The sequence below is a fragment of the Maniola jurtina genome, chromosome 17, assembly GCF_905333055.1.
Source record: "Maniola jurtina chromosome 17, ilManJurt1.1, whole genome shotgun sequence".
Taxonomy (NCBI): domain Eukaryota; kingdom Metazoa; phylum Arthropoda; class Insecta; order Lepidoptera; family Nymphalidae; genus Maniola; species Maniola jurtina.
In genome coordinates, this window is record NC_060045.1 from 11025238 (window position 1) to 11044263 (window position 19026).

General features: G+C 37.1%; 1 protein-coding gene across 6 annotated transcripts in view; it reads left to right on the forward strand.

Moving 5' to 3' along the window:
• The window catches only part of LOC123873817 (atypical protein kinase C), a 260236-nt gene that overhangs the window by 97803 nt on the left and 143407 nt on the right, over positions 1–19026 (forward strand). The window contains exon 1 of one of the 6 annotated variants that reach the window (XM_045918879.1): positions 13199–13365. The exons of the other annotated variants lie outside the window; for them this stretch is intronic. The gene's annotated coding sequence lies outside the window, so the exon portion shown is untranslated. Of the gene's footprint in view, positions 1–13198; positions 13366–19026 lie in introns of those variants that run through there. 6 annotated transcript variants of the gene reach the window in all.

The following is a 19026-nucleotide window of genomic DNA, read 5'->3' on the forward strand; positions in this document are numbered from 1 at the left end:
GTGACTAGCGATTCTGTAGTGATGACAATTGCATATTATCGCTTCAGCATCGCTTTTGCATCGATGCAAACGTACGACTGTATCGATTAAGCAACCTTTCTTTATCATGTAAGTGCACCCAATATTTACGTTGCCCGTGAAATCAGCATCCAAAACAACGTGACGAATCTGTCTCGACCGAATCCATCTTGCAAGTATAGCGTTCAGAGTTGGTCGTCCGCACGACTGTATTGATGCTGAATCGCGTCTTAATCCATTGGATATCGCGATAGTAGCGAACCAAAATAACTTTTACGTATGCAGACGGATACAACAAGTGGCAGTATCGCGATTGTGTCGCCACTGAATGCTGCAAAAAGTTTCCGTAAGCGACCACCCTAAAAGGAAACAGCAAACGACCATAAATTCTTGTAAGCACAAAGAGACAAATGAAAAATGACATTAAACAATAGTCACGTCCTGTTCCAAGTTGTGCAAGATCCGAAAAGGATTTAGGAGGCCCCCGGGTGCCTTAAAGTGTCCGAGCGAAATAACCTCGCGAAATATTAACGATATCATTTCAATTTGATAAATGGAAATCTTGTTGTCGTCGTGAAAGTTTAATGTGATCGTAATATTTGGTAGATTAGATTTAATTTTAACATGGGTACCTTCAAATCAAGTGTGAATAGGCAACTTCTAGGCAAGCGTGCTCCATCTTAGGCTGCATCATCATTTGCTAGCAGGTCTGATTGTTAATCCTTGGTTTATCCTCTACTTGTCTGTGAAAGTCCCGTCAAAATGGGCTTAGCCATTTTATTAGCCCGTTCAAACAGGCAGACACTTCAATTTTATTTATTAGTATAGAATAGATTAAGTAAGACTGGAAAAAAAATTTTTTTTTTCATTTTTATTGTTCAGATAACAGAAAAATAGATGGTGTCTTTCTGACCGAATTTCCACCAAATCTGAAGTGGATTTAAAAGCCCCAAGTGACTTAAAGTGTCCAGACGTGGTCTCAAGAAAATACTTACTGACGATAAATTATGTTTGCACTTCGATAAAATTTTCAGTCTAACGCATTCTTTGTCTGTGAAAAGAATGTCTTTATTTTTCTACTGCAGATTTTAATGCAGACTCTTTATAAAAAGCGCAGTAGTGCTCTTGAAATAGAACAATGTGTTCGTGATCAAATTCGAGGCCTAGATCTAGTAGTTTTTATAATTCGTTCTGTTTATGTATTTTTTTATGTTTATATGCAACGTGAAAGGCAATAAAGTTTATGATTTGATTTGATTCAGTTGTCACATGTTATTCATTTGGAGGGGGAAAGAACAACTGCATGAGTCAGGGTTTGTTAACCTTAATAACCTTAATCACAGAGGTATGGATTTTAACTTGTAAGACCCACTTTGTTGTTTATTTGTGGTCAAAATTTAACGGTAACCGTAACGCCGCAACTTTAACCGTGGCATCATGTGATTAGATCTTAGTTGATAGCCTGTATTCGGGTAACTGAATCTATACTAATATTATAAAGAGGAAACCTTTGTATTTTTGTATTTTTGTATGTTTGTATTGAATAGGCTCAAAAACTACTGGACCGATTTCAAAATTTCTTTTACCATTACTTAGAGGGATTGTTCTGAATCCGTATAGGCTATATTTTATCCCGGAAAAAAAATAGGATTTTTCGTGGTAGTGTCCACCCGTGCGAAGCCGGGGCGGGTCGCTAGTGATTTTATATATCCGATCACCGGTTACAAATTTTTACGTATGAATATTTACAAGTATTTATGTACAAATATTTACATATTCCGTTAAGCGTTACGACTATTTACGTAGGAGTCAGGGAGCTAAGGTTTTGTGTGGAAGCTTAAGTTTGCCAAAGATGGATGCACTCGGCGTCGTTCATTACATTAAAGATACAAAATGGATTCAGAAGGCCCCAGAGTAACTTTAAGTGCTCGGACGCGAGATATATCAAGAAAGCGCTCAAAGACTATAAATAATGTTTACGCTTCGATAAATTTTAACGCTGTTGTTGCCTGAAATAATAATTTATCTTGGATTCTATATATTTTTTTAAACAAACAAACTATTCTGGTTAAGATATAGTTGCATGACAGCTGTTTAAAGCTATGTTACGGTTACGGTTAAACTTATAAAAACAAAGTGGGTAATACAAGTCAAGGTTTGTTAACTCTAGACCAAAAAATACCTTTAACTTTAATCATGGAGGCAAATAATACTATGGTTACGAGTACTAACACAACCCACTATTTCTAATTATATTAGTTCCTTTACTAAGTTGCCTGAAAGAGGTCTATGTACGTAGCGATAAGACTTCCTATTGATATTGTACAGATTTTCAATTTCATTTTTTCAATTGTTATTTAAATATTCAATACTGATTCGTGCAATCCATTGTGTTTTTTTATTGACGGTTAAAGATAATGGTTAACGTAACGTAATATCACCTAACCGCCTATCATGCAGCTGGACTTATCCATATATCTAATTGCATTGGGTCCGTGTTTCCTTACAAGGTTTGTAAGCAAGTGTGAAAGAAAGAAAATTAAAGGCCAATTTTTCCCCGTGCTTTTATTTGTTGCGACCTGGATATGTCGTGCAATTTAAAAGCGATTCGATGCCAATTAGCGCCCGGTGCCGAGGTCGGGCGCCTTATTAGGATACCATTAAAACTGATGCTGTAGAGCAAGGACGCATTATGGTATTATGAAGCGTGCTCTTGGAGTGTATTACAGAAATGCAGTTTCTATTTTCAGTCCCTTTATACCTACATTGATTGATCTATTGAATAGAAGAGATTTTTCAATTACAGTTGAATATCTATATTTTTTTTTGTTAAAACGAAAAGTTCAATCGTACATTAAGACTGCTTTTAAATTCATAAAGATGTGATACATATACAATGGTCAGTGACTAGTTCCATCCCGCGACTTCGTCCGCATTTATATAAGTATATTTTATAAAATTACTATGAAACCCTTTAGTAGATTTAGAGAGATTTCACATGCAGGGATTTAGTTCCCTATGGGAACTGTTTGATTTTTCGTGGTAAAAAAAGCTTATGATTGTCTTTGGGATGCCTTCAAATCGGTTAAGCACCGTGAAAAGGTGATAGACGGTCACAATTTCACATTCATAATAGGTATTAGTAATGAATGGATATCATTACCCATATTATAAATGCGAAAGTGTAGTTGTTTGATAGTTTACGAGTTTGTTGGATTGTCCTTCAACCACGCCGCAAAGACCTTGACAGCGAGAGGCTACTTTTTATCCCAGAAAACGAAAAATTCCCACGGGATTCAAAAAATCTAGATCTAGACTAAGTCGTGGGCATCAACTAGTAAAAGATTATAAATAAAGTGTAGGTTTCTCGTTATATTTCTCTTTGAATAAACGTATGTTTGCGCTGTTGGTTGATATACATAAAAGCGAATAAATCCATTTCGCCTATTTGCCTTTGAGCTACCGAGGGTCGAATATGAATGCTATTAAAATATATTTGATAAAACAGTATATCCCATATTTGTTTGCGGATTTGTGAACATAAATCATGCATATTTACGATATATATAGTTTATGCCTAAAACGATTAATTGGCCAAATATTTATTTGGAACCAAAATAATATTTTGTTCAATAAAAATAAAATATACGTACAAATACATAAAGTTGAAGCATTTTCTGTGATATTGAAATAACTGCCTTTGATTGAGTTCAGTTATGGTTATATTTCACTTTATGAAAACCCAAACAACCAATCTTCTATGCGTATATAAAAAGATTTTGTCCTGACTAACTCATTGATCTATCAATCACTGGGGTTCAAAAACTTAAAATTTTGACGGTAAGTTTCTTTTTAACCCCCGACCCAAAAAGAGGGGTGTTGACGTGTGTATCTGTGTATCAGTGTATCTTTCTGTGGCATCGTAGCTCCTAAACTAATGAACCGATTTTAATTTAGTTTTTTTGTTTGAAAGGTGGCTTGATCGAAAGTGTTCTTAGCTATAATCCAAGAAAATCGGTTCAGCAGTTTGAAAGTTATCAGCTCTTTTCTAGTTACTGTAACCTTCACTTATCGGGGGTGTTATAAATTTTTAATTTACATTTGTTTGGTGTAGGATTTTTGGAAATTCAACACCTATTGAGGCTAATACATATCAAAAATAGCAGAACCGGCAGGATTCGAACCTGCGTTTTCTGGCAAACACGCTCAGTGCCTTGACCGCTTGGTCACAGTTTTTCTACCACTATCGAAATGTGTATGTTCACTCAGTACTGAAGCGACTGTTGAAGCACCTTGCTCCTAGAAGTGTAGGTAAAACACCATCATAAAAATTATAAATACCTACTTTTTGTTACGAAAAAATAAATGGGATTTTGCAGGCAAAGACTAGTACACAATAAACACTGTAACTATGATTTTAGTGCAGTAGAACTCTGTTGGCATTGTACGCATCTAGAGCAAAGCTTTTAATTAAGTTCATAAACAATATGAAACATGTACTGTAATAACATACGAACTCATTATCTATTTTGGCACTCGTTGCAGAAATTCAGTTTATACGAAAACATTTTGTAATGCTACACACAGTGTTTAGTGATATAATCTTCTTCAAATATCTCTATATTGTACCTACTAGTAGATACTATGCTAAAAAATAAATTTAAAAAAGCAATAAAACCATCTTCTCATTATTGACTTTCTAATGAAAAAGGTTATATATAACGGACACAGAAAGATTTTTGTGTTGAAGATTATTTATTGTATGCACTGGATTGCAGACACCAGTTCAGCCTGCTTCCATTTTAAACTGCATCATCACTTACCATCATGTAAGATTACAGTCAAGGGCTAACTTGTATCTGAATTAAAAAAAAATACCTCATACTTGTAGGTAAAGAGAGAGCTTAGGTACCTATAGACTGAGTGACTGGCGAAAATTATATCGTCAACTTCTTCATTACCGGACGCCATGAAGCGTTTAGTCTGGCAGCAATTACTAGACTCATTAAATATAAGATGCAATTAATAAATCGGTGATTAAGAATATATTAGAGGAATATTAATAGGGACCATAAGCTGCATCGCTATTTTCACTGCGATGGTACGTAAACGGGATGGGGAATTGTTGATCGCTGGGTTCTCATGTAATTTGCTTAATATCTGCTTACTAAATAAAATCAATATCCGAGCACCAAACAGCTATCACTCCTTTTATACCTCCTCGCACCCGAACAGTCTTCGGTGCCAACTCCATCATTCCTCGGTTATGTAAATTATCCAACAAATTCAGTCGATATCAACATAAATTCTCCTGGCACGTTTCGCAAACTAATCATTAGAAGCCAATCACACTGATTGTGTTAGGAAGGCATTATTCTGTGAACTAGTTCTTAGATATATTTTTTTAAATTATTACTTCTTCCCTATAGATGTAGATTTAATTTGAATTTATTTATTTTTTGTTTTCTTTATTTCGGTGAGCTGTTTTTGGCTGTTTTTTCGAATTATTTTACTTATATACGATTAATTATAAGTTAACCATGTAATTTATGTGAATGTGCATGTAGTGTTAACTTCGTTGGGACGATGACATAAAAAAGTGGCGGGACCAAACTGGATGCTCAAAGCCAAAGACAGAGCAAAATGGAGTTCTCTGGAGGAGGCCTTGACCTGAAAAGGGTTCTTCACAAAAATATTATTGTACCTACTAAAGTTAAGATATTTAAATTATTTACTTTAATTCATCTAGTTAGTACTCTAAGTTATATTTAATAATCTCTATTGTAAAAATATTTGTGAAGAAATAAAAGGCTTTTTATTTTTCATTTTATTTTATTTATTAGTGTTGACTTTTAAGTGATTTTACGTACATGTTACCTCTAAATTAACTTTATGTAATTCAGGATATGTTTTTCAAAAATTGCTAGCGAACCTTATTAAGACCAATCGATACTAATATTATAAATGTGAAAGTGTATTTGTCTGTCTGTCTGTCTGCTACCTTTTCACGGCCCAAAAGTTTAACCGATTCTCACGAAATTTGGTACAGAGTTAGCTTATATCCCGGGGATGGACATAGGCTACTTTTATCCCGGAAAATCAAAGAGTTCCCACGGGATTCCTAAAGACTTAGGTATCCGCTTAACCGATTTGTATGAAATTCGGTACCGAGGTAGCTTGCGTCCCTGTAATTGACATAGGCAACTATTTATCCCGGAAAATGCAACAGTTCCCATGGGATCTTTAAAAACCTAAATCCACGCCGACGAAGTCGCGGGTATTCCTTAGTAAAAAATTAATTAAAATAAATCTAGATTACTTATCTAGTAGGATTGTTATCCCAGGTAAATACACCTATTTAATGAGAATTTTCAGTTTAATACAATACATAAAACCAAATAAAAAGTATATATATGCTCATGCACAGACTCGCGTATTAATGGAACAATCGGAGCGTTAAAAGTGGCTCCGCGCGCCTTTCAGAACTTGAAATTCATAACTTTGTTTAAAGCCGCTCCAATTAAACCTTGAAAACGTTTTTGTTCGAATCAAATTATGGAGCTTAATTTATTTTTAATACACCGAGGGGATTCATGACACGTATAGTATACTAGATGGTGCGCGCGACTTCGTCCGCGTTGATTTTGGGATTTTTAATTTCCAAATTTTGACAAAATTGGTTGAACAGATGAGCCGTGAAAGACTAGCAGACAGATAGACACACTGTCGGTCAAACAGACACATGTTTAATATTAATATGGAAGTATGAATGTTTGACGGATACACGTTAGAGTTGCGTTTTTGAGAACGATCTGTCAGTCAGTCAGTCCAACCAGCAGCTCGATTGCGGTAGAATGACAGCTACAATGTTCACGTTCACTATTGGCTTCAGTGCATTGTTGCAACAAGAATACCTCAATTCAGCCAATCATTACAATTGCGATTGTAATAATTATTGATGCAGGTTTTACGGACTACAGGAGGCCTGTCGGCGTAGTTTGATAGCTACAGTAAACACTTCTTTCTCATACTGAGAAAAGGCCTTTGCTCTGACTACATCTGACTACGGCTCACCAGAGCCGGCGATACGATGTTATGGGTTGATTCTGATGATGATTGCCTGTGATAATGTTTGAGTGTAGACTTATTGTCGTGTAGACAAACTTCGGTCTTTTTCCTCAACGCGACATAAAATGTAAATCCGCGGTTGAAACCGCTTTAATAACACTGTCACTGCGGTTAAAAATAAATTAATGCAACGAGTGATTCCATACATTTTAGGAGAGAAAATTTTACATCTATTTAAACTTTACACATTCAAATTAAACGGAGTTGCCACAGAATGGGATTTATTGTGGGAACTTTTGAATTAATTTTACATGTATGAAACAAGTTTCACTTGCGACTTTGTATATGGTTGCAACGTTCCTGTTACTGTGACGTTTACTTTATCATCATCATCATCATCAACCCACTACGGATCACAAAAATTCAAAATATTTTTATTCAATTAGACTTTTACGAGTACCTACTTTGGAATCGACAAAAGCATCTACCACTGGTTCGAGAAGCTTTTCCTATCGAGAAGAACCAACAAGAAACTCGGCGGTTCCTCTTTTCTAAGATAGATAGATAGATAGATGAAATCTTTATTGCACACAATAACATAAAGGAACACAACACAAAAGAAAAGAAACGGAAAAAAAAATAGTGTGCAAAGGGGGCCTTATTGCTTAGAGCAATGTCTACCAGGCAACCTTTAATGTTCGATATACAATATTATGCCATGTATAAAAGTAACTGTAAAGTCCCGTGAATTGCTGGAGAATTATAACTACTACGTATGGTTCCAGATCTTGATGATGTTTTGCGGTACGATGTACGATGTACATCTTCATGTATCTGAGTAGGGACGAGGCTTTACTGAGGATTCCATACAACACTACATTTATCAACGAGTCTGCCGTCCGATTTCCTGGAGGAAATAAATAATATCACACCATCATACATCAACTCTTAGCACATTATTTACTACTCTTTGCGTGTGTATGAACTATAAAAATATATTTTTGCTTTTTTTCTCTTGACCTCATACATATAAAATGATAAACTGACTGACTGACAAGTATATCACAATGTATATAGCTAACAACGATTATATTCAATTTTAGTACCTTTTTTTAATCTAAGTTAAAACTAAAAACAAATGAATATAATTAAATTAAATTAAAAACTAAAATGAACTAAATTAAATCTAAAACCTCATCGGGACCACCGCAGCGAAGCATTGTACCCAAGATGCTGGCAGCATTATACCTATTACATAACAACATACTACAACTACAACATATACTATGACCGTAGGGTCTAGAAACATGATATTTTGCATGTAAGTTTTCTCTATACCGTAGAGAATAGAGATAGCAAAGGATTTTTAGGGAGTGAAGGTCGAACGGCTCGACTAGTCTATTAATAACAACATAATATCAGCGTAGCTGTAGCTCGTAGCATTCGTAGCACGTCTACGGGCGTTTAATTCGACCGATAGCTACGGTAGAGCTACGGAATTTATTTCGAACACTCAGCAATGTTATAAAAGTATATAATATTTTACTTTTCTTTCATTATTACAAAGTAACGATGACTAAGATCTACAGAGCACAATTTGGATATCGAGACAGATTTATTACTCACTAGCTTTTACTCGCAGCTTCGTCCGCGTGGAATTTATATTTACATAAATACCTCAATGACATTTGTCTTCCGTATAATATAGTTTCTACCAAGAAAGAAAAGTGGAAATGAGGTCAATATCACACTAATATTATAAAGGCGAAAGTTTGTATGTGTGTGTGTGTGTGTGTGTGTGTATGTTTGTTACTCCTTCACGCAAAAACTACTGGACGGATTGGGCTGAAATTTAGAATGGAGATAGATTATACCCTGGATTAGCACATAGGCTACTTTTTATCCCGGAAAATCAAAGAGTTCCCACGGGAATTTTAAAAAACCTACATCCACGCGAACGAAGTCGCGGGTATAAGCTAGTGCTATATAAAATTTTAGATTTTCGCTTAGGGAATGAATTTTCAAAAATTCTTTCTGAGTGCTAGCGAGAACTACTCGTATTTTTGAAAATTCATTTCAATTCGTTATATACACTATATATAATGAACTCCAGTGCACTGTATGTGCGTTATAGGCAGTTAATATCGCTTGCTTTAACGGTGAAGGAAAACATGAGGAATCCTGCATGCCTGAAAGTTCTCCATAATGTCCTCAAATATGTGTGATGTCTGCCAATCCGCACTTGGCCTGAGAATTCTCCATAGTGTTTTCAAAGGCGTGTGAAGTCTGATAATAATCTGCACTTGGTTGGCGAGTTACACGAGGCACTCCCTTCACATTCTGAGAGGAGTCCCGTACTCAGTAGTGAGCCAGCGATGGGTTGATCATCATGATAATGAAAGCATGAGTATCCATTTTCCAAAATAGAAACTTCTATTACTTAGTCCCATTTCTACAATGGTAATGTTACAATGCAAATGGGACGAAATTCAGGCGATATTGCCAATTCGTAGTAAAATGGTTACAATTAAACAAAATGGCAGACCATTTACACAAAATAAACGATTACCCTTGGATTAGTCTGTATAGCATTAAAACAAAACGCTTACAATTCTCTCTGGCCGATTTTAATTAATTTTTCATCTCCTCTGTACTCGCGGTCGCGGATGTATCGTTAAAAATGTATGTGTGTTGTGTATGAAATGTATGACTGTGTTTGTAGGGTCATTTCACACATATTCGAATTGGTAAAGAGTCTAATATCATCCGTTTCACTCACAATCGATAAATATAGTAAACAATATCAACTAACCGACTAAAGCATAAAAATAACGTCAGAAAAAATAGACAAGAATTACAAAACCCATCTGAAAAAAGATGGCTGGTCACCGCGGGCTGTGTGTAATAAAAGTCAAATCATCAAATAAAAGAATCAGTCGACCTTATATAAATGCATAGTGCCCCGCACAAGTCGGCACAAAGTAGGTACGTATGTTAATGTGTTCATCGGTCTAAATAATATTATGTATGTTTGTAAGTGTATTCCTTTATAAAGTGAAATGCCTTTGCAGACAGCTTGCATCATAATATTTGTGTTAATACAGTCACTAGAGATAACAGCATGAAAGAGTAGTAGTAGTAAAAACAAACTGGTATTTTAAATGATAATTTTCCATACTTTTATTTGCTATAACTTTTCCATATCACAAATGAATTGTTGGATTGGACTTATATATCTTTCGTAATACTATTCCTAATTTTCGAATATGTGCCCCACGTGCTCATTTTACACCACCGGACCTTGCTTGGTTGTCGAATATGTGTGAAATCACCCTTACTCTACAGCGTGTACCAAACGCTTGCACTGGTTAACCAATTTTGACCCAAATCGGCAGCTCGATGGTAATCCCACTGTAATACCTACTCTCAAACCGCCCTCTGGCTGAACTGTCCCTTACCTAGTCTCTAATATCACGTGCTATCGGTTATGTCTACTGATTCGATAGCCACCGAACCATTTGACATTTATTTTTAATCCATTGAAGGTTTTCTTCGATAAGAATATTATAATAATAAAATAGCAATGTGTCATAATTAAATGTTTAAAAAAAAAAGAATATTAGCCATGCTAATCAAGACTAATGCTCCCCTTTCCCCTCCAATTAAGCGTAAAGCTTGTGCCAAGAGTGGGTACGGCAATAGTGTACGACAACGGCTGGGGTTTGAACCGCCGACCTTTCGGAAGTCAGTCCGCTCCTCAACCGTTGAGCTATCGAAGCTCTAAATTTGAAGTGAATTCATTTCATTTTGTGGAACGTAATGAAATGATAGTGAATGGCAACAAAAAATCGATACGGGAGTAAATCTAATCAGTAACCAAATGGAGAATGTATACGAACTTTACTTACGGCACTAGTTTGTCAATTCATAAGTTTAAGTGCGTCCCTCGTTATCATCAGTTATATAGTACGTGGGGCGAAATTATAATGTATCCAATTCGAAAAGGGTACATTTATTGAGAGAAGCGTGATGTAGGTACTATTAGGCGGTATTATGAGCCTAAATCGCTTTATTCAATAGTTTTATATGGAGAAATAAATCGGTTCTCTAATAGTACTAATGCGCCCTGTGCGTTAAGCTATTTACACGTCCTGTCCCGTTTTTATAGAAGCAGGCGTTTCTTGAAACGTGCGTCGAGTGGTTTTGGGATCTGTGTGGTGCCGCGTGGTGGTGGTGGTGTGCGTTGCTTTCTTGGTGGCTGGCTTTTCCTGCATGTTTAGCAGTGGGAGGGCGGGCGGTGTATATCGCAAGCTTCACCATACATACAAGGTGTAACCCGAACGCTAGCCACCATTTGCTTTATTTGTACTTTTAGTGATTTAGTATTTTTCAAACCCGCAATGTATAGCGTGCAAAACCAGGTCAATGCCCCTCCTACGAAGCAGCATTAACCCCGAGTGGGCATTTTACGTAACGTTTGTTGACCTCAGCGTCAGTCAGATGTTTTATTTGCAATATATTGTAAACTTTTAAAAATACAGGATTAAACAAAACCGCGTTTTTTGTGGTTTCATCATCATCAGTACTATCACCTGTTTTGCTAGCGTTCTGGTTGCACCTTGTATAAATATAGGCGCTTTTTGTAAGGTAAACAAATTACTTTGTTTTTTCGCTCGTTATCGTAAAATCAGCGTGTGACCGGATATGCGAAGAGTCCCGGTCAGTCCATTAGTGTCGTTCATTCCGCCGAATTAACTGTAGATTACGTTAAAGCGTTCTTCAACTCACTGTCTACGATCACGCGATAAGTTTCGACAACAAATAGTAGCAACAGGCGGGTGTGATAGGTGAAGATAGATTTTAGGAACCCCTTACGCACTGTGTTCACAAATAAATGAGTTTTGAAGATTAAATTTGGTTTACAGATGAATCAATTTTTGACTGTAGGATTCATTTTGATGTGATGTAAATACTTTTTTACTACTAAAGTAGAAAAGTGGTGATACTATATAGTGGTAAACGTCGAACGCACCTTTTACTTTTCGGAGTTATGTGCGTGTTAAGCAATTAAACATCACTTGATTTAACGGTGAAAGAAAATATTGTGAGGAAACCTGCATGTCTGAGAGTTCATGATGTTCTTAAAGTGGGATGAAGTCTGTCAATCCGTACTGGGCCATCGTGGCAGACTATTGCCTAAACCCTTCTCGTTCTTAGAGGAGATCCGTGCTCAGTAGTTGGCCAGCGATTGGTTGATCATGATGTTGATGATAAATAGTTGCTTATGTCAGATGTAAGTGATACAAACTTTAAGAGAGTTATCATTAATACATATAAAAGGAAAAGTCCTGACTCATCAATGCCGAGCCCAAACCCTTGAATCTAGAAAACTGAAATTTTGAATCAGGTTCACTTTTATAAATAGACAAGAAATCCTTATTCCTGGATTTTATTTTCGCTGAAATGAAGCTGCGGGCGATCTCTAGATAAACTACAAATTTAAGTTAGAATATATGGAATAGTTATTAAATTTCAATGAAAGAAAATTTCAAGAAGCAGGCAATACTTCTCAGCATAGAAAACTCTGATTCAACTCAACGTTAAGATCCTAGGTAGTGTCACTTGGCGGAATGATAGCAAGCAATTTCCACTTGCTCCCGCCGGCAAATCCGATAGGAAACGTCATAATCATATGATAGGTGCGGCGCATTGCGCCCACCTGTCGGCGCGCGTGCGTCCCGAGTGACGTCACGCCCGACCGCGCCCGACTGCGCCCGACCGACCAGCAGAGCCTCTCGGCCGCTCCGCTGCCAACCGCCAGGCCAGACGAAATTGATCCATCCAAACTCAACCGAGTCAACCCAGCGACAAACTAACGAAACCAATGCAACATAAACAAAGTCAGAGATAGAAGATAGAGATACGCGCCGAGATAAGCCTCGTCTGACTTAATCAATCCCGAATAAAAACAGCGTCCCGTGGCATGTCTCGCTGGCTCCTTATCTAGTTCTTAATCCAAGATAAATATTACATCAATCGGGGGTGGAGACGGGCTGGCGCGCAGGCGCGAGGCTCGGCAGCTCAGTCCCGCTCCGGCCGCGCTGCCCGCCGCACCTAGCTCTCGCGGGCAACCGACCCGGCGGCGACTCGCCCGCTGCCCAGGACTCCGTAACTGTCGCACTACCACTCCGCCGTACTGTCCAGTGAGCGCAAGGGTCTAAACCGCGCGACCGAACTGCGACCCGACCGACCGCGCCGTGTCCACGTGCTCATCATTGCGTAAGTCGCGAAAACTCCGAAAACCAGATCTCCTTTGACACGCAAGAAAAATAAACACGCATCCCACATCGATCTCGTGTTTATTCAAAATCTTCTGCTGTATATTTGTACATTATATCTACTCGCACCGCATTCAAGTGTGTTAGTATCGTGTAAGTAAATAGTGTCGGGTTAAGCGTGTTAGGGAGGTTAGAAGTGGCTTTCTTTTTTTAATAGGTTAATCCGCAGAGTGCGGGCGCGGTCTTTTTAACTTTACCGTACAAAGTGCTGGTTGACCTTAAACCGCACCGCGACACCTGATTTGTTTGCGGCTACAAACGGTTACGGGTATTCGGGTTCTCTAATTGAGTCGAATTGTGCTTTTTTTCTTCCGATACAAATCAGCTCTTGACTGCGATCTCACCCGGTGGTAACTGATGATGCAGTCTAAGATGGAAACTGGCTAACTTGAAAGGGGTACGGCAGTTTCATTAAGCCCGTACCCCTGATTTTCTTGTTTACAAAACAAATTTTAGATTTTGACATACTCGTACTTTGTTAACATGATCTTAATTCAACATTAAATTGAGAGAATTTGCAAATTATTCCTCGTGGATAAATCTAAGAAGAACCCTTTTTTACGGAATTAAAATGTGTCTATGTTAGGTACTCTCCGGCACTTTTACGTTATACACTCAAAATGTCACGACGGCCCGTTTCTTCGTTTACGCGAAAGAAGGCCAACCAACAAACAATCACATTTTTGCATTTATAGCTGTAATACTTGAACCTGCTTCGGTATTCCTGGGATAGAATTTTTGAAAATCCTTTCGAGATTTTCATATAGGTACTTTGAGAGATTCGACATGAAAGTTCTAATTAACAATAAGTTTCTTTATATATAAAGAATAAGACAGTTTTACGTAATATAGATTTGGAATTTGGGCCGTCCTCTAAACGATCTTTACTTTTAGGAGTTTCGGCATTCGGCGCCTTGCCAATTAAAGGTCTTCTTTAGCATAAATGAATAAACAAACTTTTCCATTCGGCATTTTTGTATTCCGAACAACCACTCCATTTTTTTAATCGTCTCTAACGACTTCTTACCCTAATTAATGGAGCCCAACGCTTAAGGAGTTAGAAATTTCGTCAAAAATTTATATTAACTTTCAATTCCACTTCACTTTGGATTTAATTTTGTCAAGCCTTAATAGCATCTTCAAGGATTAAGGGGCACACTGGAATCCGAAAGTTTTAATCCCAATCTTTGATCTATAGCAAAATCTATTCATTACAGTATATACCTAGCTGTTTTTTTTTTCGAAGATAAGTTTTCCCAGTGCGCTCTTCAGCGCTCTCCATACAAACGCAGTTTGGTTCTCATTTGTATATTCCCCGAACAAACTCCATTGTTATGAGCGCGACGAATATACCTACTCCTCTTAAGTTCCTTGATTGCGGTTTCACTTGGTAGTAGTAAAATTAGTAATTAATTGATGAAAGCGGGCTAACTTGGAAGGCGTCGGTATAGCAGTATCATTAGACCCATGATACCCTTGATTGGTTTCGCAACATTGTACCCGAACGCTAAATCGTTTGCATGGTTTTGCCGGTAGGTAACCACGACCATAGTGTCTCACCAGACCAGACCAGCAGGGCGATTCAGAACACTTCGATAACATAACGAATCGATTCGATTCGGTATCGATCTCGAATCGAACAAATTTTATCGTGCAATTCAGAACGTTCGAGAAAAGGATTCGATTCGATTTCGATTACGATACCGTTTTCGATAAAGAAACATTGCGATTACATGTGCATTTATAAAGTATGTTATGTTACCAAAATTTCACTTGATTTTAAATTCAAGTTAAACATTAAAAAAGAAATTTTATTCATCTTGAAGGTAATTTAAGCAATTACTTAAAATGATAGCTTATTAAATTATTGATTTCGAGAGAAAAACATCGAAATGTACTAGTGAAGTTTTATTAAAGCTATCCTCGTAAATACAACACAAATGTCAAACATCAATTACATCTGTCAATGAATGGCAAGTTTGGTTTTTTTTACTAACTGATTTTACGGCTCTGGGTTCTAGCTTTTTTAAGCTTGGTATTGTGATTTTTGTCCGCTGGTTTTAGGGTTTTGTACCCGAAGGGCACCAACAGGACCCTATTACTAAAACTCCGCTGTCCGTCTGTCTGTCAGCGGGCTGTATCTCGTGAAGCGTAATAGGTAGAGAGTTGAAATTTTCACAAAATGTGTATTTCTTGCCGCTATAACAACAAATAATATTAAATTTCAAAGTTTCAAAACTGTTGTTTCTTGTACGATGGTACGAAACTAGGTGAACAAAAAGATATCGAATGCCCTATAGCTTTCGATATGTAAACATCAAAAATTATCGGACGTTCGACAAATATTATTCGGTTAGGTTGTTGTGAATAGCGTTTGATAGTCGTAATCGAACGATATCTACGTCTGTTCGATTCGGTTTCGGTTTCGACAACTTCACTGTCGATTCGGTTATTCTGAATTGAAAATACATTTTATCGAACGACAACTTGCCGAATCGATCGACAATTATGTTATCGAAGGGTTCTGAATCGGCCTGCTGACCAGAGATTCTGCTACTGAGAATCGCGAGAATGAAAGAGCGTGGATTTGACCTGCAGCTCGCTCCAGCAATGCGCAGGACTTCAATTACTTTTTTACATGGCATAATATTGTAATATCAAATCTTTGGAAAGAGCAACCGCCGAGTTTCTTGCTGGTTCTTCTCGGTAGGAAAGGCTTTTCAAACCAGTGGTAGATGCTCTTGACGATTCTAAAGTACTTGTAAAAGTCTAATTGAATAAAATTATTTTGAATTTGAATGTTTTGACAGAAGAACCCAATAACTTTTTGGCAAGATCCAGTACTCAAACCCGAAATCGAATAAACCAGCCATTAGGTCAACGAGCCATAGGCACTCTAGTCACTAGTGGATACGAAGCTAAAGACAAGTTATGTTCTAAAATAAGTTTTTATTAACTAAAAGGTCCCCTTACAATGATCTACTTTGAAATCTTTTTCGCTTTTTCCTTTCTGTTGCTCAAGTTTGAGCCACTTGAGATTTCCAAGGTAACAGCTGTCGCATCCAATATAACTTTTTCAGATTTATTTAATTAGGTTAAGATTATTTATATTATATTATATTAAAAACTATTTATTTAAATAATTAATTATAATTATAGTAATTAAAATGAACTTTTTATTAAAAAACTATAAATACAGTAACTTGAATATTTCATTTTGTGATTTTCATGTTTTTAGTCTAAACTCCTCACGAAATAGAACACGGTTTCAACAAGTGTAAATTAAAAATTTATAACACCCCCGAAAGTGAAGGTTACAGTAACTAGAAAAGAGCTGATAACTTTAATATATAGCTGATTATATAATGTAATTAGAATTTTGTAATACTGTGACTGCGAAGTTGACCTATTTCAACTTAAGAGAATGAACCCTAGCGCGCTCCCCAGTACTTTCCACATAAACGTAGTTTGATTGATTTACATACAAATCTTTGAGCCGGTGTAACTTTGAAACTACACAATTTTACGGTAGTCTGACAAACCACAGACACAGATTTTAGGAGATGGGCTTGGTCCCATTTGTTTCTAGAACGATAACCCAGGTGTATAATATTTCCAGGTTATTTATATTTATCTTTACAAATTATTTATATAATATTTACGAGACATTTCACCGCGTTTAATAGCCTCATCGGGTGACAGAAGGGCTGGCTCATTTTTTGCGCAACGGATCAGCCTGGCTGTCCAACGCGGAAATGCAGCCAGTATTCTTGGCACCATTCCACGCGGGCATGATTTGTATAGTAATTAGATAAGGCTAGCTTTAAGTTTTATTGTAATATTTTCCAGGTTATACGATGAACCCAGGCACGACGTACCTCTAACTTTTAAAAGTTCCTTAGTGCAATTTTGAAAAATTTAAGCCATTAAACATCACTTGCTTTAACGGTTAAGAAAAAGGTCATGAGGAAACCTGTATGCCTGAGAGTCCTTCAAAATGTTCTCAAAGTTCGGTGAATTATGCCAAACCGCATTATTTTAATTTAATTTTTAACCCCCGACCCAAAAAGAGGGGTGTTATAAGTTTGACGTGTGTATCTATGTATCTGTCTGTGGCATCGTAGCTCCTAAATTAATGAACCGATTTTAATTTAGTTTGTTTTTGTTTGAAAGGTGGCTTGATCGAGAGTGCTCTTTGCTATAATCCAAGAAAATCGGTTCAGCGGTTTGAAAGTTATCAGCTTAGTTAGAAAGTTAATTTTTCAATTTTCACTTGTGGCAAAATTGAGTTGCAAATACCTATTATATTTCTTACATAGGAAAAATTGGAATACACATCCCTACTTCTGTATTCGTCTAAAACCTGTCAGTTCTACGTTACCTTCGTACACCGCACAATCCCTTGGTCCAATTTTGAAACATTCAATTTCCATAAATTGGTGCTCAATATGTGCATACTCTCAGAATACCCTTGTTTGTCGTATCCTCTATTCATATAACATTGGCTTTAACCATGCCCGAAGTAACAGGAACAGCAAGCTTATTTTGCTATAATCAAGTAAACCAAATAAATCTTTCTGGCAGAACAACATCTCTCAAGGATGCTCCAGTGTCAGGGGAAACGAGCGTGTTTTGGTGGGTTCTATGTGGTTCTATGCTGTGTTGCGGTTATAGCCTAGTAGTTAAGAGGTTTGCCTTCTATTCGAGAAGTTGAGGGTTCGATCCCGGGGTCCGAGAGGTCGGGCTTTCTAATTTTTTGGAGTTAAGTGCGTTTTAATTAATATCATTTGGTTTAACGGTGAAGGAAAACATCGTGAGGCAACCTGCATGCCTGAGACTCCTGACAGTTTGGATAATGTTCTCAAAGGTGTGTGAATTCTACCAATCCGCATTATTCAGCGTGACAGACTATGGCCTAAACCCTTCTCATTGTGAGAGGAGCCCCGTGCTCATTCACTCAAAATTTCTCGTATCAAGACGTAATTCATTGAAGATGATTGCAATTGAATTGAAGATGAAAATAATGGAAAAAATGCCTCGAGTATGCTGTCGATTTTGAAACATTGAAACCAACTTCGTAATCAAAACAGTATTAACTCGTACATTTTGAGTTATACAAGTTTAAATCATGCTAATATTAACGAGAAAGGCTCGCAAGGGCCGGGGACCGGGGTAGTGAATGAGTAAGTGGAAAACCTCCGGCGATATATGTTGAAGTCACGGAAGCCATACGCTGTTTCAGTTGAATCATTTGTAATGTGGCTGGAATGGGGTTAACAAATTACCTTGGGTAGCTACTGCCTAATAAACATTCTGGTTATTCGATATTGTGGTGTTTTGATGGGTAACCATTAGCTATTAAATTTTTGTAAAGGACTAAAAGGGTGCGGTAATAGGTCAATCGGTCAGTCCTTCGCCTTTTCCTTTTATATATTTAGATTTTTTATATTTAGATTTTAGCCAATTCATCTGGCCCCAGTCTAAAATATTTCACCTCTTTTTCCGAAGGGAATTAATATCACTTCGGACACTACTTATCCCGTCTAATTTCGACGGAAGGCGTCCAGACTTTAATTAAACGGACCAGGAACTCGATAGCGTT